This window comes from Sturnus vulgaris, chromosome 1, assembly GCF_052056855.1.
Source record: "Sturnus vulgaris isolate bStuVul1 chromosome 1, bStuVul1.hap1, whole genome shotgun sequence".
In the NCBI taxonomy this organism is placed as follows: domain Eukaryota; kingdom Metazoa; phylum Chordata; class Aves; order Passeriformes; family Sturnidae; genus Sturnus; species Sturnus vulgaris.
Window position 1 is genome coordinate 101821404 of NC_142243.1, and position 27145 is coordinate 101848548.

General features: G+C 34.8%; 1 long non-coding RNA gene across 1 annotated transcript in view; it reads left to right on the plus strand.

Annotated features, from left to right (window-relative positions):
* Positions 1–2145: 2145 nt before the first annotated feature.
* LOC148225380 (uncharacterized) overlaps positions 2146–27145 on the plus strand; it is a 56283-nt gene continuing 31283 nt past the window's right edge. The window contains exons 1-3 of the long non-coding RNA XR_015803861.1: positions 2146–2271; positions 10850–10976; positions 25490–25565. This is a non-coding gene — a long non-coding RNA (uncharacterized LOC148225380). The remainder of the gene's footprint in view (positions 2272–10849; positions 10977–25489; positions 25566–27145) is intronic.

Here is a 27145-nt window from a genome sequence, read left to right on the forward strand (position 1 = left end):
AATTCAGAATAAATTTTTCTTTGAGCTTTGAGGACTAACAACAGCACTTCTAAATCTATAATAACTAGTGCTGCTTAATTTGCAACTTTTATTAACATCTAACTTATTTTGAAAGATGTTTGACTGGAGTCCTGTAGAAGTGAATTGCAGAGTTGTCGAATCCCCAAATATAAGGGACTAACACTGATAGCTAGATGGCTGTGGAGACAACCAAGGATTGTTGCCAATAACTGACTAACACACCAGTTTCCAGGCCAAGTGCATAAATTACTAATAAATTATGAGTTTTTTGAAAATCCTCTGACTTTTTTCCCACCACGTGAATTTATGAATCTTGGGTGTTCCCTTTCACTTAAGAGTAGGATGTCACACACAGGTTAAATATACTATGCATTACATATGAAAGCATTGCATTTATTGTTATTTAATTTCCAGCTTCTTTTTTTTCATGCTGAGACTATCAAAGTGAAAGAACATTACTCAGAATAGTCTCAGAGTGCTTTCAAATATCAGCACTAGAACACTGACAGGGTGTATTAGAAGATTTTTAAACACCCTAATTTTTAAGCACTTAAGTTTGCTTGTTTAGTTGACAATCAATTGTATTGAAGAGGTGGTTTGATAGCAAGTTGGTTTTCCTGCTGAAAATGTTAAAAACTCCATGGTTGGTCTCATGGCCTTTTCAGATCAAACTGGTGCAAAGGGTATAGGAGAAAATTTATATTAATGCTTGCGGTAGCCAAAGTGACAGAAGCAGCAACTAACTAAAATAAATTTATAGGGGAGAAAAGTAGAACAAAATTAGGCAGAAATCTTGTCTGTCCCAGTGGAACTATGGGACTTGGCTTTATTTTATATAAATAGATATCTGGAAAAAATGAGAGAGGTTTTACTGCAAATGATTCTCACTGGAAGACTGAACACATACTCAGATAATGAGATTTTCTTACATGAAGCTGCAGTAGATGAGTCTATCATAAAATCTTCATATGAACAAATGGAGAAAGCAGAAAGCATAAGAGCTGTCTAAGTGCAAAGATAGACTTACATTTTTGGTGAGGGAATTGTACTACAGAGTAGTTACAAGACCATATATTTACTGTAGAAAAGATACACAGTACATAAAAAAAATCAGAGGACTTAAGAAAATAAATTTCCCTTTTCCCTGTAATCTCTGTCATGTAGATGTCATACATGATCCTTTAAAATTTCTTAAGATTCTAAATTTCTTGATTTGTTACCTGTAGCTTAGGGATCCTGCATACCTGCAGGCACAGAGTGGTCAAATATTTCTGTGGAACAAGCTTTTAAAAAACCCACATTCCCAAGAGACTGGTCAACACCCTCAACATTGTGCTGTCAGCAGTGTATGTTGTATGCTTTCAAGAGTACTCTCTTCTTCTCATACTCAAAATTTCCTTCTCCACCTGTAAGTCTTCTGAATAAATGCTTAGCTGAACCTGATTGATCCCTACAAACTTTCTGTTTTGATAAATCACCATTTCCCTCCAAAAAGCTTTCCTTCAGAGTTCCTTAGATGCACATAAGAGGTCTATTGAAATACATGTATTGATTGAAATATGATATGTTGCCTGATAAGGGCCAAAATTTCCCCCCAGTATTTTCTACACAGAAATAACCTGACCTCCAACACTCCTGCCACAGCAGTGTGAGTTTTATTCTGAATCAGGATAGATAGTTGCAAGAAAAAAACGAGCCACAGTTTTGTGACATGTGCAAACATGCCAAAGAGGCAACCTCCAGACAATCAAATACATTCTCCTTTCTGGAATGCCAGGTAACATCCTGTGTTGTCTCACACGTGAAAAATCAGAGTAGTCAGCCACTGTGTCATCTAGGTCTCTGAACAGGACATTATAAAGAAAGGTGTGAAGATACAGTGAATAAAACAGAAATTGCCCTTTCCCATTGTTTTCCACAGATTTCAGATTCTGATTCACAGCAGATTTACTATGGAATGTGAATTTACAATATCTCTAGCCCATATAAACCAGACCTTTAAGTATTTTTATTTGCAATTACTTAAGTGACACCCTGCAGCTGAGTATTTCGTAATGCAGCAATTCCAAGAACAGTATTTAATGTCATGCAAATTGATAGGCAATTTCCAAGGCTTTTATGAGAGAATAATATCTCTAAAGCAGACAGGAGAAAAAAGGATTGCAACCAGGTCAGGCTGATGACCACATTGCATTCAGTTTTGGACAATGTGTTGCAGTACTGATATTAAATCTTGCTGTGGAAGAAGAGGTAAGTCTATATTTGTTATATCTGAAGAAATGTTTACCTAATATATTAACATAAAGAAATTTTTCAAATCAAAAAGACGGAGGATTGATTCAGGCTTTTCATTTCCATGGGTTCAGTTGTTATTTTAATGTAAATGGAGGAAAAAAAGACAAATTTTTCAGGTTTTGTTTGTTTTGGATTTTTAATCAGAAAGCATATATGTTTGCAGATTATACTTAGACCTTGAATTGCTTCATATGGGCTTCATAGTTTTCTTCTTGAAGCCCATTCTATCACATGAAAGCAATTTTTTTTTGTCAGCTTCGTAACTGAGCCCATTCACAATATGTCTTCAGTCATAAAAAAATGAAGACATAGTGCTTAATGCTCTACATTGTATTCCTTTTTCCAAGAGCATCCTAAACATATAGGATGCCATTTCTAATCCCTATCACTAACTTTAGACCCCTAAATACAACTTATTTTCTGAAAAAGAATTTTTGAAGCAAGAGAAACCTTTTTTACAGTAAAATCTGTACAATAAAGTCTGCCCTATCAACTGGCATTCAGAAATGTATTCATTTGTATCACTTCTTGAGATACACACTAATCTTTGTTATTTTAAAGCATTAATTTGATGATAATTCCTTGATTGAGAATAACTGTTAAACAAGAACAATATGTGAAAATATGTGAAAAGGTGGCAAAAGGTCCAAGGACAAGACAAAAACATTTACATACTTATGTTCATGCCAAATGCATTTTTCCTAAATAATCTACGTCTTGGTCAAATCTGATGAGCTATTTCTGCATCTGAGCTACATATTTGCAATGTCTCTGCAACTAAGGAAATTAAAAATTTGTCTAAAATAAATTTTATTTCTCAGTGATGAGAAAGAAATAAATTGAAATAAACAGCTTTTGAGGGCCTTGGTATCCATAATTCACTCACATGACCACAGCTTTCATTGAAAATTAATTTTCTACACTGTCAGGTGGCCATTCTGGCTGCATATTATTCTTCAAGAAGTGATTTGAAAAGTAAATGAACCCAAATTCCAGGGTAGAATAGTTACCTCTGTTCTGCAGGATAGATTAAGAAAACAAGAACATATTTGTCTTTCTGTTAAATGATATGCAAGGGGGATAAAGTCACACCTAAAAGGAATTGAATTGGTTTAATGTGTTTTGAGGTTCACTGACTTCATTCTGTTTTCTACTATCTTTGAATGTATCTAGGTCAAATACACAAGAGAATTTCAGAGTTAAAAAAAATAATTTTAGAAAATGAAGGTTTTTTTCTTTATTTCTGTTTGTTTTGTTGAGAAAAGCGATCCCAACAAGGACTGAAACACATTTTTATCAGCAAGAAATTCCTTTACCCTTTTAAACAAGAAATCGGATTCGCAAACGGGACACAGGACACAGTGCTCCCAGCACAACCCAGTGGTTCTGATCTGCCTCAGGTTGCAGAGAAGTCCTACAGGCTAACTAGAAGTTATGAAAATATTCTCTTACCGCTTCAAAAAGGAAGGCAAAGATGCAGAGGTGAACTATTCTGTAGACTAAGACCACACGATCAAGAAAAGAGTGCTGAAGTAAATTAAAGGAAAATAAAAAATGAAGTATTATTTTCAAGAACTTGGAGAATTCTTTCCTTTTGTCTGACTTTTTAGTAACAACTTTTGCTAGATGTAGAATAACAATAACTGACCTTTGCAAGTGCATATGCTAATGTCTGACATTTCTGAAAGAGTGTAGAATAATTCTGAATTTATTTTGTCTGGCTAATTCAGTGCTAGACAAGTCTACTGTCCACAGGAAAATATTGCAGCTATTTTCAAATAATGCTAACACATTTTGAAGCATCCTCAAGAAACTGGAACTCTAAATCCCCTTCCACTACTTTTAAGCACAGAGATTATTTTGGGAATAAATCATAATCCCTTCCTGCTTATTTATTTCAAAAAGTGAAGGGGAGAATTTTTGTGTTTTCAATCAACTCCTTACTGAGAAAGAGAGGGAGTTCTAAAACAGCTTGGAAAACAGATTGTCCTCCTTTTTGTTTATAATTTCTTATAATCAAAAATAGCAGTAATGCATCTTCAACCTGGATAATACCAGCTCAGGGACCTTAGTTGTCTTAGGTTAATTTGCATGATGATCCATATGTACCATAACAACCTTTCATTTTTTTTTTTCATCTGCTGTTGTTTTTATAAATTATTTTTATTTTTTTAAACACGAAAAGGAAAACAATTTTCCTTAAATAATGTTCAGCTATTTACCCAGAGATACAAAGTGCATAAGGCAAAACTGGAAGGAAAGAAAATACTGTGTTCTCTTAGTTATTAAATTTATTGTGATGATTTGGTATGTTATGATCGTATCTCAGAGATATCTAATTAAGGACCTTCTCTCCCTCCTGCCAAGTCTACAAAAAGAATAGATCATTTGAATTTTTCCTCTGGGTAAAATAGTGCCATCGATCTTGAAACAAGATTTTCATAAGCTTTTTAGTTAAAACATTAGCATACTCTTTTTAGGAAGTCTTTCTACTCTGGTACAGGAAAAAAAGAAAGACTGAATTTGCCTAAGCAAGGCCAGTTTGTTACCCAGACTGAGTGAGAAATTAGCACTTGAACAGCAGAGAGAAGGAACACTCACTTCTGCCTTCTCTGCTTAGTTTGGAAAGACTTGAGCTCATCTATGTCAATGAAGTAATCCTCTGTGTTTATGTTATCTCCTAAAGGACTCTTGGTTGACACATCAGGTCCATTGTTCTGTCTAACTGGAAATTCATCATATTCCAGGGGGGAATTAAAAAATGCATTTCTCAAAGAACCATCCATACAGAAAAAAATGATGAGAAGGTTTTGGTCTCCTTTGTAACCAACCCTTACTTTGAAACCAGCCTGTTGCCCTGATGAGGTGTACCAGACAGATTAAATTGGGCTCCGAATCTGAGCTACTGCATTACCAAGAGTTACTAGAGAGTTTTAGAAGTGCAGTTCAGAACCTGTGACAAGTGAAAATGTCATCAGTCTTTTCTGCCCAGAAAAAGTGAAAGCAGAATATTCTATTGTGAGAGAAAGCCATGAGGTTAATAGATCTAATTTCCATCTATTTTCCAGCAGTGTTCTGATTAGTGCTTTTGTCTGTGCTCCATTCAACTTTTTTCTGACTTTGGGCTGCTGTATTAAACCATTTTGTCATATGGGAGGACTGGGGCAAAAAACCACATTCATACAAGCTGCTTTTAAAATTTTAATTAACTTAAGCTGTCAATGCCATTAGAAATAGTATTTTACTTATTATTCCTTAGTTTCATAAGGAAAATATGGTTAAAGATGAATAAAAAAAGATGCACTGAGAAAAACCTTATGGCAGATATGCAGCAGTGTTGGTGCAACATGGTGTCATTAAAAGTGGAAGAAATTCTGCTCTACAGTTTTCCTATGCTCACATTTTATAGACTCTGGTATTTTATACTCCCTTGCTTGTTCCGCCCCATTTTTACCACGAGTTCTTTTGCATATACTGTTTTGGCTTTGTTTTCCCTGAATAGTGCTTTATCTGTCTCTAAAGGTTCAGAAGAGATTCTCAGTGTTTTGTGCTGGGCCTCTGGTGTCCCTGTGGTGTCACCCTGTGCCTGTACTCAAGGTCTCAGCCATCAGCCCATGCTGGTGTTCCCTGCTACAGCTGCAATGGGTGTGATCCAGGGCCTTGGAAATATCTCATTCTGCACACTTGACACTTGTGCCTTTCCAGTTATTCTTCCTTCAAAGTCCATCTGCAATGCACATAATTTTTTAGAAATGAGCATGTTCTACTCTCAAAAAAGACAAATCCCTTCTCCAGAAGGCCATGGCTGGCCTATGATCCAGCCATCTATTTGGCCAAATATTGAGCTAAAATATTTTGTACATTATGACCAAGCATATGAAACTTTTTTACTGTTAACTACACTAGTAAAAGTTTCTATGAATGAGAAGTTCAGGGCAGATATTATTTTCTTTTTTCCAACAGATGATTTTTCATACTGAATAAGTGCATCCTGATGCCTGTTTCTGATGGTTTAACTTCTAATTAATTTTTAATTTTTTTTTTTTTTTTTAATTTACCCTGCTGTCAGGGTAGGACATGCATTTGCTGAGTATGTATGATACATAAATTAATTTTTTCATACTGTGAATAAGTTTTTTTGAGTTCAAGAAAGGATTGCAATAGACACGTGACTAATACATTTTCAAGGAAAAGCAATTCCTGAAACTGTGGTTAGGTTCTATTCTTCTCTTGTATGGAAAGACTGAAATTTTTCTGAATTCTGCTGAGATGCATATTTATTTGCACATTTAGCTAGATGAGGCTAGTGGAAAATGGAGGATAAAAGGTGTTGCTATATAGCTTGTCACAACTTCATGAAGTGAGAAAAAATAATGCAAGAACTTCTATTTCAATTTTTTATTTTCTTATTATTTTGAAAGTAATGGTTAATTGCTCTAAAATAAAAATAGTTCTTTCTATTCTGACACACAGAGATTAAATGAGCACTTCATGCAAATTGCACGCTTCATGCAAATTGCGCACAGGCACAAGAAAATAGCTGTACTTATTCTTAGATTTTAGCAGCATATCTGCCTGCTTAGAGATAAGGGAAGAAGTAGTCAAAGTGAAAGTTGTTAACTGCCTTTGCATGAGATCATTCCTGCAGTTGAACCAGAACCCCCAAATTTTAGTGCTCTCTTTTCATCAATCTTTCTCCTTACTTCTTAACCCAGCTTTATTATCTGCCTACCAAAGGTCTGGATGTATGAGAGAAACAGAAATAATTGGCATTTCTAGACAGACCTTTGAAAATATTTCTTTATATTTTAATAGATAAATGCTCTTTTTCACCATGATCTTAAAAACTGAAATTAAATGTGATACTCTGGAAAAAAAGACTGAATTCTAAACTGCTAGCGTAGTTACTGAGTAATGTGCTGAGAACACAGTCGCATACCTAAAACTGTCTGGTTCCCCACTTCATTTGTTATGAAAATTATTTTTCTGTTGTAGCTGAAATATTTGAAGAAAAACTTGCCCTAGGATATAAATTTTGTACCTTCATAGGTCTGTTCTGACTCTTTTTCAGGTTTGGAGAGGTAAGAGGTCAGATCTTGTTTCATATTTCAGCTTTCAAACATTCTTTTTTCCCCTCTAAGCTTTAGCAGAAAAATCTTCCATAGTTCTGTCTTCATAGCAAGTCAAAAAAACAGGGCCAGATTTCTCCTTCTGCTTTTGAGTTTTTCCACAGCATGCTTCCAGATTATTGCAATGTATTATCACTTTCGATAGAAATGAGTTCAAGTTTGGGTCATATGTTCTTTCAATAAGACATGAAAAAATTGTTAATAGAACATGCTGGGAGAAAGTTTTTGTTAGTGTCTGTGCATATTTCATTGCTAACCTTTTTCACTCTGCTGCTTTTCCAAAAAAAGTGAAGTAAATATTTTTCTTTCAAGTGCTGTATTTAAAAGAAATAATTTTTGCAGACCCATGCATTTCAAAATTGCTAGGATAAGTCATGTTAGGCAATATGATTAATTCCAGTGTTGTATAAAACTTTGTAGCAGAATTAATCAAATTCATGAAAACGTCCTTCATTGGTTTGTATTTTCTGATAGAAAGAAAGAGTAAGCATTTGAACATTTCAAATAGATCATATACATTGAAGCCTAAGCTGCATAATTCAACAGGTCTTGCCTTTTTATTAATATCATTATTTTAAAAGTTGCTGGTTTTGATTTCTAATTACAAGAAAATGCAAGTACTTGGATTCACTATACATTATATGTTTCTATATCTATATTTGAGATTTACATAGATGTGTAAGGCAAGGATCTTCATCTTTTAATAATCGTTTTATTCTTGTTTGAGATACTGGTAAAACCTAGAACTCAATATCATTATATAAAATATTCCATTCCAATCTTGTCAAACACTGGTGACATCTTTTTCTTCTTTCTTAAGGAATCAGTGCCTATTAACATCTTGTATGTGTGAATCAATGCCTGCTAACTTCTCGTATGCGTGGTCCTCGCCCCACCCCAACCCCCTCCTCCTTGGAGCTGCTCTGTGACCTCAGGAGCTCCTGGCAAGGCTTGACTGAAGGAGCTGAACGTTAACTGCCCATTTACCACACCAGCTGTGTGGTGAAATATCCCCTGACCATATCAGGGTAAAGGTGGAAACAGTTCTAACCATACCAGGAATATCAGCTGCCTGACCAAAGTGGAGAATGAAGGGTTAGCAATTATACCTCTTAGCCATGGCAAATTATTCCCCTGAATCATAGCCTGAGTGAAAGGGTGCCATCATTATGAAGCCTTTTGAAAAGGTCTGAAACTGCCCTACACACACATACTCCTCGATGTGCAACCTTTGCCTGGTGAGAAATGCTAAGGGTTTCATGTGAGTATTCCACTGAACCCAATGGGAATTTTTGATAGATACTTTTACACACAGAAATAGAGATGTATCTTGCTGCCTGGGTGCATGCATGTGAATTGATAACAGCATGAATTTCATTGTTACAATTCTAGCAAATCCTATTGAATAATTTTATAAATGTTAAATTAGTTAATGATTAAGTGCTGCCAACCCCTTTTGCACCTTTCTCTTTTCGTACTTTTATCCTTTACTACCTTACCCTTTTGCATCTCTGCCATCCCTGTAAATCATCTGAAATTGATTCTACTTCAATTTTCCTGTGTATGCTTCATCTATGAAGTAAGTAAATGAGTGAAATTTGCCACTGAACTATGTTAAGTTGCACTTTCACAAATTTATATTAAAACCAACTTTTTCAATATGTTTGAAAGTGATTCTTTAAGCTGTCCAAACCACTGATTCATGATAAACTGTCAAGATTTCTTGAGAAGGGATAGGGGCTGCTAATGCTAGGAACTAACAGGGAAACAGCCACGAAAATCCTAGAGGGAATTAGGGCATGTTCCCCTGTAAAGGTGACATAGTCAATATCCCAGCTGAAGTGCCTCCACACCAATGCCCACTTCATGGGTAGGAAGCAGGAAGAGCTGGACATTATGACCTAATTGCTGTTGTTCACACATGGTGGAACAAAATGCACCACTATTGCATCTGCTGAAAATGTGGCACAGCAAACCGTAAGCTCTTCAGGAAAACCTTGGATGTAGCCAAGAATAATTTTTTATTCTGACCAAAAGAGAAGTGTTACTAGGCTTATTGCTCACCAACACAGAATAACTAATTAGGGATGTCAACATTGGTGGCAGCCTGGGCTGTAGTCATGATATCCTGGTGGAATTCAGGGTCTTGAGGGACATGGGCTGTGTGAAGAGTGGAGTCAGTATGCTGTATTTTAGGAAAGCAAACTTTCTGCTGTTTAAGGCAGCAATGGATGAGACCCCCTAGAAAATGGTCCTCAGGGACAATGAAGCTGAAGATAGCTGTCAGCTCTTTAAGGACATTTTTCTTAGAGCACAGATGCTCTCAATTCCCACATGTATTAATTTGGACAAGGAAAGCCCAAGAAAATCATGGCTCACGGAGGACCTCCTGGTCAAAGTAAAGAATAAGAAGAAAATGCTCAGACAGAGGAACCAGGAATGTGTCCCTGGGGAAGAATATAGGAACACTATTTAGCTGTGTGGGGATTTGGTTAAGAAAGATAAAGCACAGTTGGAGAAGAGAAGGCTCCAAGGAGAGCTTATGATTTTCATTATATAAAAAGGATCTTATGAAAAAGATGGAGAAAGATTTCATATAAAGAAGGAATTATTTACTGTGAGGGTAATGAGGCACTGGAATGAGGATTCCCATTCCATTTCATCTGGAAGTGTTTCCCTGTCTCTGGAAATGTTCATGGCTTGGTTGGATGGGGCATTGAGAAACCTGGTCTGGTAGAAGGTGTCCCTGTCCATGGCAGGGGTGCTGTAACTAGATGGTCTTTAAGATCCGTTCCAACTGAAACCACGTTTTGATTCTATAATTAATTTGTCCTCATACATTTTTAACAGTTGACTCAGACAGTTTCAGGAGAAGAAGAGCAGAGAGGAAGAGGAGCTGAGAAAGGTTTGTGTTACATATCTCCTGAGAAAGGACATTGTGCTTTAAGAGATTCATGGTTTCACAAGAAAATTTTTTGTGTCTTTATGCCCGTAAGTCTAACACCTCAGGTCAAACATTGGCACAAAAATAAATTTATTTGTGGTCCTTTTAAATTTGTGGTAAAAACTCAAGTTGATTTTTATGTGGTTTAGAGTTTGGTAATGGAAATTATATAACAGAGTTGCTGTCACCTTGACCTGTTTTCTAAATCTCCTGTGGAAATCTGTAAAATTATACATACGCCTACACAAAAGCTAATAGCATAGGGTAGGCAGAGAACATTATTGTGTTTCATTTCAAACAGACTTCTTGAGGACATTTGAAAAAATTAACTGTTTAAAACATTTGAGTCTTTTTTTTCTGTGATTTATTCACTTGTTTTACCATCCACTAAATAACCACTTATATTCAGAAAGTATAAAAATCCTGATATGATAAATTGATTTCAATCTCTTTTTTGCAGGTGGCAAAAAAGTGATATAATTGACAAAATTTATATGAAACAGAGAGAGAGAAAAGTGAAGTTATATTATGAGAAAGGAAGAAATGAGCATTATTAAGAATTTCTTCTATATTATTAAAATGGAAAGGTAAGTAGAAAAACATGTAGGCATAAAACATATATTCTGACATTTGTCATAAATTATTGTTATTGTAAAATATTAAGATGGGCCACTAAGCTAAAAAATGAAACTGCCATTTAGAAAAAAATCACCATTTCTTAAGCATATCTCACAAAAAAATATTTGTTTGAAATATCTGCGTCGTACATTCTGAATTTTTGGCAGATATATACATCATGGCTCAGCAGTTGCTCATGGCTTGGGCTGACTTTTTAATGGCAGTACAAAATGTACCAGATTCAACATCCTTGTAATGATGGGAATTCTTTTTGTAGAGTGATGGCTGAGCTGCTAAATTATTTATTCAATTGAGAAGGAGGGAGAAATTTGTTCTTGGGGCTTAAAAAATATTTATGAAGCAGTGTAAAAATGTTCTGGACAAACAAACAAAAAGCCCCAACAAACAAACAAACAAACAAACCCCCCCCCAAAAAACAAAAACAACAACAAAACCCAAAAACAGAAACAAACACACAAACAAAACAAAACAAAAAAACATAAAATCCCCCCAAAAACGAACCAACTGTTTTTTCCTTTGGCAGGTGAAAAGAAAAAAAAAAAAGGCTCATTGTGGTATTATATTTCTGGCAAGTTGGTAGTGTGTTACGTCGTTCATGCAGTCTTTGATGTCTAAAATTAGCCTGTTGCCAGTACTCTTTCATATGAATTTTTTCAGCATGTTTTCCATATGTGTTATCCATTGCTCTTCTTCCTTTAGATGCTCGGGGTACTGGAGGATTTGAAAATTTATGTCCACCTCTTAGTCCAAGATCAGGTGTGCAACTCTGCAAATCTAGTAACTGCAAGTAAAGTCAATTTTGGTTCATCAGTGAAGAAAGTAGATTTCTCAGTGCCTGTAACATAGGTAGCTTGGAGTTAAGATATTTAGAATTAGGAGGCAGTAGAAGAGACCATCCTGCCTGGAACATTCGACTGTTCTTTATCTGTCACTGACTAATCACCATTTTCAGTCATTGCCAAATTTTAAAAATCATTATAAAATGAAAATCTTCTTGGTAGAATCAATCACTGAATGTGTTAAATTTATTTCCATTAAAGAACCTAAAAAATAAAAGAGGAAAGGGAAAGATTTCTGAAGACTTTGTGGAATCTCATCCCCCTGTTATGCAACTTAAAACATGCCCAAATATATGGCAAGGCACAGGGCTTCAGAGTATTCCTGTGTTATCCCTCAATTCCATTTTCTCCCTGCCTTAAAGATTGAGACCAGTATAGGATTTCATAAGATAAGAAAATCAGATACAAAAACATTAAAATTAATAGATGTAGGACAGCCTTAAAAGGAGCAATGTATAATTTTTGTTTTCATGGAATATCTCGTGCTACATGGCTGCAAATGTCTCTGTAGCACCAGCATTTCCACAATGCAGAAACTTGGCTTCTTCCTCTGGATCCTTTATCAGATTTTAGGTACCCATTGATTTCTATCTATGTGTGCTAGGAAAGTCAAACCAAACCAGACAGATGGATTACATGTTTATAAACTTTCATCCATTTAGACTAAAAAGGTTTAAATTTCAGTTCCTCATCTCCTGTTAATTGAGTTATTTCCTCAAGCATACAAAATTTTACCTACAAACTAATTTCATAAATTTTTACCCTGAGGTGAAATACAAATAGACAAATAGAATTAAATGTTTAAGAGTTAATTTCCTTGAAATAAAAGTATTTAGAGCTGTATTTTTGTGGCAGATACTTCAAGGAAGATCCCTGAATCCCTGAAGGAACTGCAAAATTTTTTTCTTTCTTTTTTTTTTTCTTTTTTTTTTTTTTTTCTTTTTTTTTTTTTTTTTCCCAGACAGAGATTAATTTTCAGGTCCAGCCATAAGAATTCCTTCTCTATGCAATCAGACATTGGTATTAGACAATGAATAACAGTGATTATATTTTATTTTCTTTGCTTTTATTTTAGTCCCCCTACATTATCATTCATTTAAAAACAACAGAAAGCAAAACACAAAACAACAGCAAAAAAGAAATTCCATTTATGACACCTGAGTTTACCATTTTGAGACAATGATTTCTAGAAATCCTTTGCGAACTTTGAAATTCACCATGACATTTTACCCTTCACATGATCCTTTTTCAAAATTAATACATATATGGCTTTAATTTTTTTTTGTTTTAAATTGTAATATCTACACTAACCGCTAGTTTTGTATGTATTTATTGAAACAGCAGTAAGTGGGAGAGTTGGTAAAAATGCATATACAGGAAAATGTTTCAAATCTGGAATTGAGAAAACTCCTTAAGATTGTAATCTGAAGATTTCGTGCAGCAGTTCTTTATTGCCTGACTTGCTCAGCTTGGTCACACCTTCATGATATATACCAGTAATGCAGCTCTCCTCACATACATGGTTTTCTCTTATATAGGCTCAGTCAATGCTGCATATTAGGAGAAGCAATACAGTTACCTAGCCAAGTCCTTAAGCAAGAAAACGTCTGGAGTTTAAATCTTCAGTAATAGGAATAAAAAATATTGCCTTTGAAGTGTTGGCTTCTGGATAAGGGGGGGAGAGATTGAAGGCAGTTGTATCTTTTTTTAAATTGTAAAATAAGTTTGTAAAGGAGAACATATTCTAAATGTAGATTTGATTAAGCATATAGATTTTTTCTTTATTAAATTAAACAAATATATTGTTTTTCACTAGGTCTAGTGTTTGCTTATTTTGAAAAGACATTTAAATAACTAGGAGGTGTTTTCCAATGCTAGTTAACAAGACAAAGCAATATACATTTTTCTTTTTCTTGGGTGGCATTTCTAATCAGTTTATGAATCATCCTGTGAAATCCTGGGAGGCCCAAGATATCACCAAGTATATATCTTTAAGGAAACTATATTTTTATGACCATATACCAAAGCAGGAACTGGGCATTGGTAAAATAAATTTTGTTGAAAGAGCATGTAATTTTAAAAATTATTATTTTATTTCTGGCTAAATTCCTCTTTACCAGTGTTCAGCTTTAATAGGTGACATTAACAACCGTGAATTTTGTTTTTCCATGAAAAAATCAAACTTATATATTGCTTCTTATAAGGCTCTCTTAAGTAGTTCAGAATTTCAAACTTTATTATGTTGATTAATTTGAGGATAACCACCCTTATAAGATTGAATAGTCATTAGAGGAACAGGATGGGTAAGAGAAATTGTCAAACTATTTTAAACCTTTTGAAACTTGAGCTCTTATTTTCCAAAAATGTAACGAAAAAATGAAAGAATAAGGTGCATGCATAGCTTAAATCCTAGCTTTGTATATCCCTGAGCTTCTGTAATGGTATCCATAAAGTTCAAATATAAACTAAAAACTTGTAAATTGTTTGCGTGTAGTATGAGATGGATTAAGAAGATGTTGCTTTCAGGACAGAAAAAATCCCAAACCCAAACAAGTCTGATTTACAAAATACTAAAATAATTGGAATCAATGGATTTGCATTTATACTAATTCAAAACTGAAGCTTTTTAAAATTTCTCTTCCATAAAATATTCTACATCAAAAAGTCATAAAAAATGGAATTTGTTTCAGCTGAGGTGGAATTCAGGAGAGAAAAGCTCTTCTGATATACTCTAGTTTTAAGTAGTGGTTTTAGCTAATCTAACATTTAAAGGTTAATGTTTAGCTAGGTAACCTAGCTAAAGATTACAGGAAAGTAGGAGTAAGAGGAAATATAGGCTATTAAAGTATTATAAAAAACCAGCAGGCAGCATTAAAAAAGCATTATAAAAAAAACAGCAGGCAGCATTTAAAAAAGTATAGTAGATAATTGGCTTGCCTTCAGTAGTAACAGTACAATAGGCAAATTTATTTCTCAACAGAAATCAAATGCAAGTATGAATAGTGGTGTCAGGTTGTGGATAGGAATTATATCAATCATTTAAAATTCAGTATTCTCATGCTTATGCTTATTTTTAGTCCTTTATTCGTGTGAAGGTAGACAAGCTGAAAAACTGTGTTTTAAATTTAAGAATATCAATATGTTCTACCTTATATTTGTGAGTCACTTTCAGTTTAATGTTCTTCAGCTAGCAAAATCGTTCAACTGCAATATGTATTCTAAAAAATGTGGGATTTATTTTTAAATAATTTTTTAATACTAATCTACAGATTTGCTTGGCCACGGAGTGGCTGAATTCTTTCTTCTGGCTATGTTACTGTACTAGATTAAAGTCCAGCAGGAAAATTAAAAACAATTGTGTCACCCTATTCCACTTTCAGCCCATCATTCTCCTGCTGAAACCTCGCCCTTGCCAGTATGTGAGGGTATGGAATTAAACAGTGGTAGAAACTCCACCCCTTTTCTCTCTGACAACAATAGTTACCTTCATATTTCTACTATGCCTGCACTTACCCCTTTTCTGTAAGAGAGAAACAGGTTTCTTGCTGCATTCCATTAAATAAAAAAAACAAACTTGTGTGTGACATACATATTTTCTGTTATTCCAGCAGTTTTGAGAATGGAAAACAGAGGCAGGCTGTGCTCTGTATGAATTGACTAGGTTTTGGTTTAACACAAACACAGCTGCACAGCCCCTAGGCCACCCATTCCTGTGGGGACTGAATCCCTGGTGACCTTGGCTTTGAGCCCTAAAGGCTGCTGCCTGCTTTCTAGGGCACTGCTGAGAGCAGAGTGGGATTATGAATGTAAAATTATGGTAATTTACACATATGCTCAGATGATCCCAAGGAATCCTCTTTGGAAGTTTATCTGTCACAGAGATATTACCATGTAAACAATACGCTCATTTGTATAAGATTTACTCTCATGCCTTGCTTGAAGTGCTCTGTCTTGAAGAGAATCTCTGTTCCTGAAGAGAATCTCTGTTCTCTGCTGCAGAGAATGAGAGTAATTGCTCTGGAAGATGTTGCAAAAATACATTTTGTTGCCTTTATCCCAAATGTCCAAACTCTACCGGCCCAGTTTATTGGCTAGTATTGCATTCCCTGGTAAATAAAAGCTGCAATTATTACAACCGTAAGACTTCTCTGAGAGTCTTTTTCTTTGCTGACAGATCATATTCAGGACAATTTTTTATTTTCTAAAACTCGAGGGTGAAGGGTGAGATGGCGATTTTTCAAACCTAGAAGCAAAAGAAAATATAAAGGTCAAAACCCCAGAACTTCAGCTGACGCTTCATAAGCAATGTTTAGATTTGTCAGAATGCAGAATTGGCCATTTTCCCTTTTTCAATGAACAGCTCTTTGTTTAATACATTATTAAGGGGTGTGAGTTATCGAGTAGGGTATGATTTATCAAGTTTTGTATATTTTTATTCCCTTACCTGAATGAAAATCTGTTACATTTAGAAGACTTCTCTAACCTCTACTCTATAATTTATAGGATTCTCTTTGTCTGTGTTGTTGGCTTAACTTGAAAGTTTTCTGAAATTATGTTTGTACAAATGAATTTTATCCTACTGTTTATCATACTCTCCTGACCATTCTCTCCTGATTCAAGAGCTTGCATTGATTTAAGCAGTGAGCAGAGATGTAATACTTTAACTCCTCACACAGAGAACAATTTGCAAGCTGAACTTTAGTTCATTCTATATGGCAGGAGCCACACAGCTCTCATTTCAGCAATGCAAAACTTACACTTCCCGTTTCTACTCTCTATATTTCTATCCAACTTGACGCTTTATATTTTACCTCATATTTTTTCCCTCAGAATTTCTCTTTCAAGCAGTCTCTCTAGAAGTTACTCTATTGTTTCCTATGGTTTTGGCAGCTGTACCTTTTGCCCTACCCCATCTGTCTCCTCCCAGATGCTCACTTCTACACACTTCTGGGTGTAGGTATTTTTAAAAATAAATACAAAATTAAATATCTTTGCCAATTTTTCTAATGATGATCCTGGCCCCATCTGCCCTGCTGTTCTCACCAAATACCCAACCCTATCCTGTTTCTTATTTTTTGAGCTGTCTCTGATGATAAACTAAGAACTCCATTTTGTAGTGGATACCCACTTTGCAGAATTTTAAAAATCTGTTTTCTTTTTGGTATCAACATAAATAGGCAAAAGCTAAGAGGACTCGTTCTTTCTCTCAATGATTCTGCATCATGGGGGAAATGATGGTTAAAATACCTGAAACAAAAGGGAAGCAAAAGAGTGGAGTTTCTGTGCTTTTCCCAAAATATTGATTGCTGCCTGACATCAGTTCATTGGCTTGCATGTGTGCAGTGAGCAGGAAACCTGGCTTTGCAATCCAGCACACCAAGCTGTACATTTATAATCACCTAGCTACTCAAAAGCATAAGAAGTAAAAATTAATCCTGGAAGACTGAGTTCCTACTCTTATTTTGTAGGTTTTAGAACATGATGTGGACTGCAATACTCTGTTTAGACAGCTCTTCAAGTCCAAAAATGAAAGAACACTTTGTAAAATATTTCTTTATATAGTGAAGTATTTATAGATGAGGTACACTCATAAATAAAACCTCCCTCAAAAAACCCATTGATTAAATCTACCACAGTACTTACTAACCTTCAGACTGATATTGGATAATAATAGCAAACCAGTATAGAATTTCTGTATAAAACAGGTGCCAAGACAAGATGCAGTGGATAATTGTGATTTAATAAAAATCGGAAATTTACCAAATTCTAAACCAATTTAGATTTTTGTTTGTTTGTTTGTTTGTTTGTTTTTTAATGTGCCTTGTGTTAAGGATAATAGAAGTTGTTTATCAAGTGAAACTGTCAAAAAAAGCGCCAAATAGATCTCCTCATTTGTTGATTTTATAAAAAATTATAAGAAATGCAGTAATGATAAATTACTGTAATTTACTGTAATAAAATACTGTAATGATAAATTACAGTAATGAGAAATGGTAATTTCATTAACAAAGTGCAATGCGTACACGAAATAATGTTTCATAGAATCAGAGTCATTGAATATCCTGACCTGGAAGGGACTTCGGTATCATCAAAATCCAACTTTTGGCCATGCACAGGACAGCCCAGGAATCACACCATGTGCTTGAGAGCTTTGTTCAAACACTTTTTGAGCTCTGTCAGGCTGGTGCTGTGACCACTTCCCTGGGGAGCATGTTCCAATGCCCAATCAACCTCTGGGTGAAAAAACTTTTTATAATATCCAACCTAAACCTCTCCTGATAGAACCTCAGGCCATTCCCTGGAGTCCTGTCACTGGTCACCACAGAGCAGAGATCCGTGCCTGCCCCTCCTCTTTTAGTCATGAGGAAGCTGTGACTGCAATGGGGTCTCCCCTCAGTCTTCTCCAGTCTGAGCAGATCAAGTGACCTCAGCCATTCATACAATTCCTCACCGGAATCTTGCCATCTTTATTGCCCTCCTTTGGGCCTGCTAATAGCTTTATATTTTGCTCATTTTGCATTGCCCAAACCTGCTCCCACCACTCAAGGTGAGGCTGCTCCAGCTCAGAGCAGAGCAGGACAATCCCTCCCTTGCCTGGCTGTGATGCTGTGCCTGATGCCCCCAGGATAGGGCTGGCCCTCCTGGCTGCCAGGACACAATGACTCGTGTTCAGCTTGCCATCAACCAGGACTCCCAGGTCCCTTTCCTTTGCTGATCTCCCAACTCTTGTTTCCCAGCGTGTCTGTTCATCCTGGGTTGCCTCATCCCAGGTGTGGCATCCAGCACCTGGTTAAACTTCATACACAGGGTGATTGCCCAGGCCTCTTTATCAAGGTCTCTCTGCAGGACCTCTCTGCCTTTGAGAGAGTGAACAGCTCCTCCCAATTCAGTATCAAGGACAAACTTACTATACTGAGTACAATATAACATACAGTAGGACTAGTAGTACTAAGTCATGAACTATTTGTAAATATTTAAGAAAGAGAAACACAAAATAAGACTTTTCTTTTACTGTTCTGATCTGAGCATAGATATGTCTTAAAAATCCAAATCTTTCCCTGAAAATCGGTTTCTTAGAGTGGCAAAAGAAGGGAGGAGCTGTGAAGCTGTGAAGACAGAAATCGTCTAGATGCACAGTCGTGCTTGTTCCTTCTTTTTCTAGTGCAATAAGGTTTCAAAAGTTGAGAGCAGCAATTATCTTTACCTCAGACTAGGGACATGATTAGCTAATTAGATATGGTTTTAGACACATTTTAATATTTTTTCTCTTTTTCTTAGGAATATTAAAGTTTTACTTTGGTAATTGTCTTGGGAAATATTTGGAAATGTGTTGATTTAAGTAATTTAAAATACCTTTGAGTCTCAAAACAAGTAAAACATAAATTTTACTCTCTTTTTCATTCAGCAGGACATACTTCTAGTAAAGCTTCTGTTGCTCCTCTGACTGGCACACTTGGGTAAATTCAGGGAATCATACTATCAATCAAAGACTGGAAAGGTTGATAGTAACACAAAAGAGTGTTATGATCTAAAAGTGAAATGAAAATGCATTTAATTTTTACATATAAGAGAGATTTTGTGAGAACAATGACATTTTATGCACTAGTTTTCTGTCTCTAACAGATTATCATAGTAGACAACAGTTGGCATATCTTTGTTTTTTGTGTTGTTAGATCTCATGAGAATAGCAATAAAGAAAGTTGCTCTAATGGCTATTTATATTAATATATGGGTACTGGATTTCTGCCAAGCAAACTTTTTCACTTATATGTCTAATTACGAGAGGGGTTTTTTGTTGTTGTTTTCTCAGTCATTCCAGCATCCACTCTAGAATACTAATCCTTACTGTTAGCTACCTAATGCTGAATGTCATACACATATTTGACAAACAAACAAGATTTAATATCATCAGTGTAATGATGCAAGCAGTTTTCTCCTTTATGAAGGGTAGGTAGAGGCATTGTGCCTTGATGGCACTACTAGATAGAAATATTATTTGATGTCAGAAATCTTAAAAATGTATAAAATTATAACTTCCTCACCACCATTAATGTTTTGTCAACACCTTATATTGTCTTAAAGACTGAACTTTGTTGCAACTATAATAAATTACATGTCACTACATATTAGCATTTTCTCTTGAGTCCGAGGTCTTTGGTAAAAATTCATAACGACACTCCTTAAGATATTAATAAACAGATCAGAATCAGTATTTCACAGAGCTGGAACTGACTGTCTCTATCTATATTATTTCTCCCCAGCCCAGAAATTGAACTTCTGAACAATTTTCAGCTACCAGGCCAGGGCCAGCTGTGTCAGGTTTAGTCCTGAGCAGGATGCTGGTGCCAGATTTCTCACATATGATAACCTGCCAATCAATTCCCACAGCAGCAGTGGAGAGTATTCTGAAAGAATAGGGCTGCAAGCCAAGCTGTCATAAGAGGTTAAGACAAATAGATTTGGAGAAATAAGCATGTCATAAAAGGGATGCTAAACAAGGCTGAGGATATTGCTTGGAATTTTAATGTCCACAGATCCAAACTAGTTCCGTCTGCTATGCTGGTGATGAGCTTACAAGATATCAGAGTCCCATGATTTGGAAGTGATATTTTGATGCCAACATTCATTAAAATATGCCCTTATGAAAAATTTCCTATTTTGTACGTAAAATGAATGTGCTACAGATTGCATGCAGCATAGTAATATTGAAGTAAAACATCTTTGTGTTAGTCTCCTGATAAAATGTACTTGCATGGCTCAGTTTAAACAAAGAATGATACCATGTTAATGAAATATAGACCTATGAAATAGCATATTATCTTACTTTTAGAAGCACTTTTCCTTCCTCATAGTTTTGATGTGACTATTTCATTCACTAGTTTAGGTAGTGAAATTACTGCCTGATCTCTAAAACAAATTTTTCAGCTACTTTTTGTGAGAATCACATGTAGTAGCGTTAATTTATGGTTCTATTCTAGGAGTCACATAAACCTCTGTAGCAGCAAAACAAATTTAGAAAAAGGGTCACCTGTAAGGAAGCAGACTGGTATGGACTGGAATAGAAAGGGTACCAACTTCCTTGTCAATGCTTGACACTTACAGCTTGGGAGAAGCCTACAGGAAAAATCAAAATGGTCTGATCACTGATCATTCTCATTGCTAAAAAGTTCTTGTATCCTATTGGAATCTCTCCAGGAGTGAGTTGTCATTTGTTATTTGTAGCAGTTATCATAATATTATACAATTTACAATCCTAGATAGCAAATTATTCACTAAATTATTTAAGAAATACAGATATTTTTCCTCACTAAATTATTTAAGAAATACAGATATTTTTCCTTAGTGATAAGAAATTCAGAAAGGATTATTCATTTATTTGAATGTTAATTTCCAGTTATTTTAAAATGATTGATCCACTATCCTTCAATGATAATCCAAGGAGTATCCACATACTGTGAATATTGAACTAATTAATATATGAACAATAAACAAGTCTAACTTCTGTCCTAGAACTTGCATGACTGTAGATCAGCCTGAAATAATTAATGCAGTGTTAATTCTGCACCTGACCTGCCAACCTATTTTCTTGGAAATTCTTGTAATGCATAGAATTCTTTATGTTTAGAGAGTAGAAATTTCACTTTTTATGTATCAGTTGAATTTGCCTTATGAATGTTAATACAAGTCTCCAAAATTATCACAAAATCCCTCCAATGCTTCACATCAACTACCTTTATCTTTTCATCCTTTTATACTGTCTTTTGAAAGAAATATTTTAAACTATGTTTTTTGGTTCCCAAATCTTTAGGCCATCTCTTTTTAGATATAGATGAAATCTGAGAGGAACAGAGAGGTATAAACTAGAAATACATGAGAGAAAACTATAGACAAATGATAGAAATTGCTTTTTTTCAGGAAGAGAAGGACAGTGTGAAATTACTTTTCTGAGAATGGCACTCCCTGCTTTATACAGAGGAAAATGAATGTATTTCACTTTCAGTGATGAAAGGTTATTTAACAGCAAATCTTATTCTTGGATATCATCATAAACCCTGAACGCCTGGTGTATATTCAATTTGAGAACTACAATTAATGTTGATAATATTTTCTATTAAATAAAATAAATATCTCAATATGTTTAAGATCTTTAACCAAAAGAAAGACCTCAGGAATGAAAGTGGTGACTGGTTTGTTGGCCAGCATTTTCATATTAAATTTAATTACAGATTCAAATTTTTAAAATCCATATCACCAGATAGTCACGTAGAGCAACAGCACCAGTTAGCAACTGACCCCTATGATAAAATCATGTCTCTTCAATATTCCTGTCCGTTGATTATAGAGGTTGCTTTGCTTACTACAAAAAGAAATAGAAGAGTCTGGATTTATGATTGTATTTTCTAACAAGTATTTCATCTGACTTGAGATAGAATAAAGGAAACTTTCCCAGCAAGAACTTGTGTTTATGAGTAATTCAAAACACTACAAAATATTCTAGGGAGTTTGTGATTTATGCTATTTGCCCCAAAGGAGAAATAGGTTATAATTAAAAATTGAAATAATGCTTTAGAAACTATGTGCTCAGCTTCTTTCAGGTGGATAGCACATAATATTGGTATTTCAGTCAGTCCATATACTCTTATGACTGCTGTGGGAAAACAGACAAAGAGAAATATCATCTCTTCCTTTAAGTCTTAGTCCTTGACCACATGTAGGCTCAACAGAAACACAATTATTGCTACATAAGCCTTTTTCAATCTTTACCTTTTCTTACATTGATGTCAATGATTGTTTTCATTAATTTTTCTCATTTTTCAAAGTTTACTAGTAACTGTGAATTACTATATTGAGCTCTGATGTTTTTCAATATGGTGGGTTGCACTATTAGACCTAGAGGTCTGAGTAAAATATGATATAATAAGAATTTGGCCTACTGAGTAGAGTGATCCAGAAGCACAACACTTTAGAGTGCTAAATTTTATTTTTTAAGCACAAAAGCTCTTTAAGTCTCTTCTCAAAGGAACCTTGTAATATCTTGGGGCCAATACGAACTTGTGTTATGCCATTTTCTACCAAAGTAAAAATAGCAAGAGAGAGTTAATAATAGCTATTATTATAGTCCTGATCCCAAATTAGCTTTCTTCATATTAAGACACAGTTCTAGAATGCTCTAAAAAGTGTTTCAGGTTTTGGTATTCTTATTTTATCACATTTTGTTAGGGAAAGGGAAAAAAGTAGAAGTAATTATTTGTTGCATTTCAATAACCAAGAATTTATTTAATATGAAAGTCTGTACTATTGTTTAAGATCAGTTGATGGTACTTCAGTCATGTACTGTAAATTGTACTCTCTTCTTTACTTGATCAACCCTTGCAATCTCTATATAGTGTCATATAAGTTGCTTAGTTATGTTTTATAATTTTTAAGATTACATATCACACATAGTATTTTATTTTTAATAATTACTTTTAGTAGTTCTTGAAATATTAATGTTATTAAACAATACAGGTTTTTTAGTTCAAACTTTGCATTTTAGTTGGCACAGAAATGAAAAATGCTATGCTGCTGAAGTTGTAATTTGTCTAGATGAACCACTTATAATTTTTGTCAACAAAAGCAAACAAGCTCTATCTTGTCTGCTTGTCCTCTCATAAAAAAAAAAAAAAATCTATCCTTTGAATAAATATATTAGCTTCATTTTAAATTTCAAAGTAAATCTTTGTTTTGCCTGACTTTTTTTTTCATTATGTGCACATAAAAAGAAAAGCTGAAAATAGTCTAACTTTTCCTTAAAGGCTTCTGTAAAGATCATTTATAGTTTATGAAATGATTATAAGAATAACAAAACAATGAAAAGTGTGATTTTCTTCTTAAAGGTTTACTACTCAGGCAATGATTTATGGACACCATTATTCCTTTTGTGATGCTGGATTTTATACCATGTCAATGCTTCAAACACAGCCTTCATCTTTTTCCTGCAAGTGCTGTGGAAGTGGAAAAGTTAATGGATGACAGAGCTCTGAGTTTCAAAAATGTTGGCTTTTCACCAGTAGGTAATTGCAGGTCTAGAATAGAGCTTGCATGCAAATAAAGTTTAAGATCAACTCCTTCATATGACAGTGGTACTGCTGAGGTGATGGACTAAAGGATGTACTGGTAAGGTCTTCCCAAGAACCAAGAGAATGAAGCTTTTGAAAAGTGATATATTCTTTTGACTTCCTCCACCAACATTTGTTTGCGGGATTTTTGGGGTTTTCTAAAAGGAAAAACATTAGCTTAATATTCAAAAAGGAAAAGGAAATCAACTCCAGCGAACATTTAATCTCGGAAATTTTGATCAATACTATTTTTCTTTTAATTAACAGAATTATTATTTGCCTTATGCAATGATTTTCATTTGGTATATGGGTTTTCTGACCATTTTATAATGACTGCTTTTTTTTCTGCTTTCCTGTCAAGATTTCCAAAGCTCAGGTAGGATAGTGTAGTGGTATTCAATCGCTGATTTGAGATTTGGTTCACCAATTTGAGAAGAAAGTTTCCTGCCTGCCATTGCTGAGGGAAATCTCTGGGTTTTGGTAAATTTCAACAGAATATAAATTAACTTTTTCAGATAGTTACCTGTTTTCACTCTGTGTCAGAGCATGTACTCTTCATCTGTACTCTCACTTACACATAGCAGAAAAAAAAAGCATGCTGGGAAAGTAGTAACATATCATTGGAGAAAAAATTATGAAATACATTAAAATATTCTTGTAAAGTAGTCCTGATAAGATTAGAAAGATGCTAGTTCTCAAGAGAGCCTCAAAAATTATTATGAATCAATTTTTATTCCCTAAATTGCTCCAAATGATCCTAAATCATCAGTAAAATAGAGACTCATTGAAAATGAATGAAACTTGGCAGGTATATGAACATAATTTTTCTAGCTTCTTGACAGTATTTTTAATATATCCAATCATAATCCATCATGTAAAACATATATTTTATGTTTCTGGAGCAAATTCACCTAGGTGTTTTAGAAGGAAAGATGTGTAAATGAAGTCTTCCTATTACTGAAGACAGATATGCACTGTGTACAGAAGAGCCTGAAATTAGTGAGTGGAAGTGTGTCTCCCTAGTGAGCAAGCAGATGCTTCATGTCTAGATGCTCTCCTGAAGCTACTTTATGTGAAGGATCTGTCAGCTGTACCAGGTTTCTTTGTATATAGCTAGTGGCTTTAAAGAACTCACCTAATTGGTCTAAGCAAGTTAAAAACTTGTTTTCCTTTGTCTTGTATATTACAAATTGGATTTGATGCTCCATATACAAAAAGAGAGTTTGGGATTATTGTTGCTACACCTCTAAAAAGAGTGCAAGAGTGTGCAAGTGTCCACTAATATAATAGAAAATGGTTTTGTTGTGTGTCATTAACTTGCAATGGCAAAATAGTCCCTTTGTATATATAACTTGTCATTCAATACAAAGTGACATAGAAAGGAAGAAAAAGTCTTGACTCCACTTGACAGATTAACCCCCTTACAAGGTCTTTGTCTTCATAAACCACAGTCCCATGCTTTTGAAAAAGGATCAGTAAGCCATTTGGCTGGTTTTATGTTAAACATCACCATTTCTTTGCTAGGGCAGAAAGGACAGAAAGGCTGCATTTGAAATGCTCACAGGAAATCATCAGGAGCTGCAGTCTTCACAGAGACAGAGTAAGTTTGGAAGACCAGCTTTCATATGCTATTTGTGTTTTAATTCTTTCACCCAATTTAAAATTCATTTAAACAGCATAAGTCCACATCAAAACCTTAAAAGTGAATAAATCTCCTGAAAGAATACTTATGTTATACTGGGAATTACAAGATCTGATGAGAGCATTTCTTTGGAGTTTGTCAAAAGTCCTCTGTGTTCACCCCAGGTCACAGTGTGAATTTTGCTTGGAGCAATCCCTTATACCCTAGATAAATCTGGCCAATGCACTTCACTCACTCAGTCAAAACTTAATTTTATTTAGAGACAAAAAGAAAGTGTTTAACTTCTACATACAAACTAAGAAACAAGACTCTCATCTGTTGAAAGGACATCAGCTTTTGCATGGTGAATGTAGAATTTGCTGCTATGATTTTTGACTTGACATATTTAGTCCAGTGCCCATAAGTCATAAAAAACTGGGTGTTGAGGATTGTGTGGGCACATACATGTGTGTGCATTTGTTCCAGTTTGTGGTTGCATCCACAGCACAGTTTATCACTGTGATATGAGGAAGTAGAAAGTCCAGCTGTACCAGTATTTGCTACCTTACAGCAGAACAGAAATGTGAGAACCTGCAGTTGTTGCAGTGATGTACTGGGTGTTTTATACTGGAAGCTTCCAAGGGTCCTGCAGGAGATTCACATCAAATATCCTTTCTTTCCATTAGGTGCGAGTGACTGAAAGAACATCAGCACAAGCCTGTTCTTCTTCCACTTGACTATTGCAACAGTCATCATTCACTGGAATTCAAATAAAGACATTTTTCAAAAAAGCCCCAAAAGAAACAGCAACATCTTATTGATTTTGAAAAAATGTCACACGATAATTTTATTACAGAGGAGGGGAGAAACTTCATATCTCTGACTAGTTTGAGGAAACTTACTAACAAACCTGATTTAATACTACAAATGATTTCTCAAAATTTTTTTGATTTTGTTTGTTCTAGGGTTTTTGAGAAAAGTTCTGTAACAAACAATAATAGAAATCATTAATTTTCCAAACAATATAGCTCTTTGAGAGGGGTTCCTTTACAAGGAAGGGGTAATTGAGTCCCACAACCTAAAGGTTGAAAACTATTCTGAATTTTATAATGTTTTTACTACTTAATAACCTTCTCCATAAAATTTAATGTAGGAAACGGAGACAAAAATTTGCTTTTCTAATATTACACATGAAATACCATCAGCAAATTGTTTGCATTAATGTCCTGATGAATAATCCCAGTCAGTGTAACATTTGCCTTTTATTACAGATATAGAGGAAGTTATAAAATACTGTTGCAGTTACACTAATATATGTGTATAAATAAACAGCTTGCCAAAACCAAAAATATTTAAAATCCTGATCGATAAATTAAATTGCAGAACATATAGTTAGGTTGATGAACCCCTGCAAGACAATATTTCCCTTAATTTATTATCTAATACTTAAACTAATAAAGCACAAGCACATGTTTATCTCCATAAATTATAGGAACATCTGTTTTGCACTGAATGACCTTGTAGAACATTTGCTACAGTTTTGACTGATAACTAGCGTG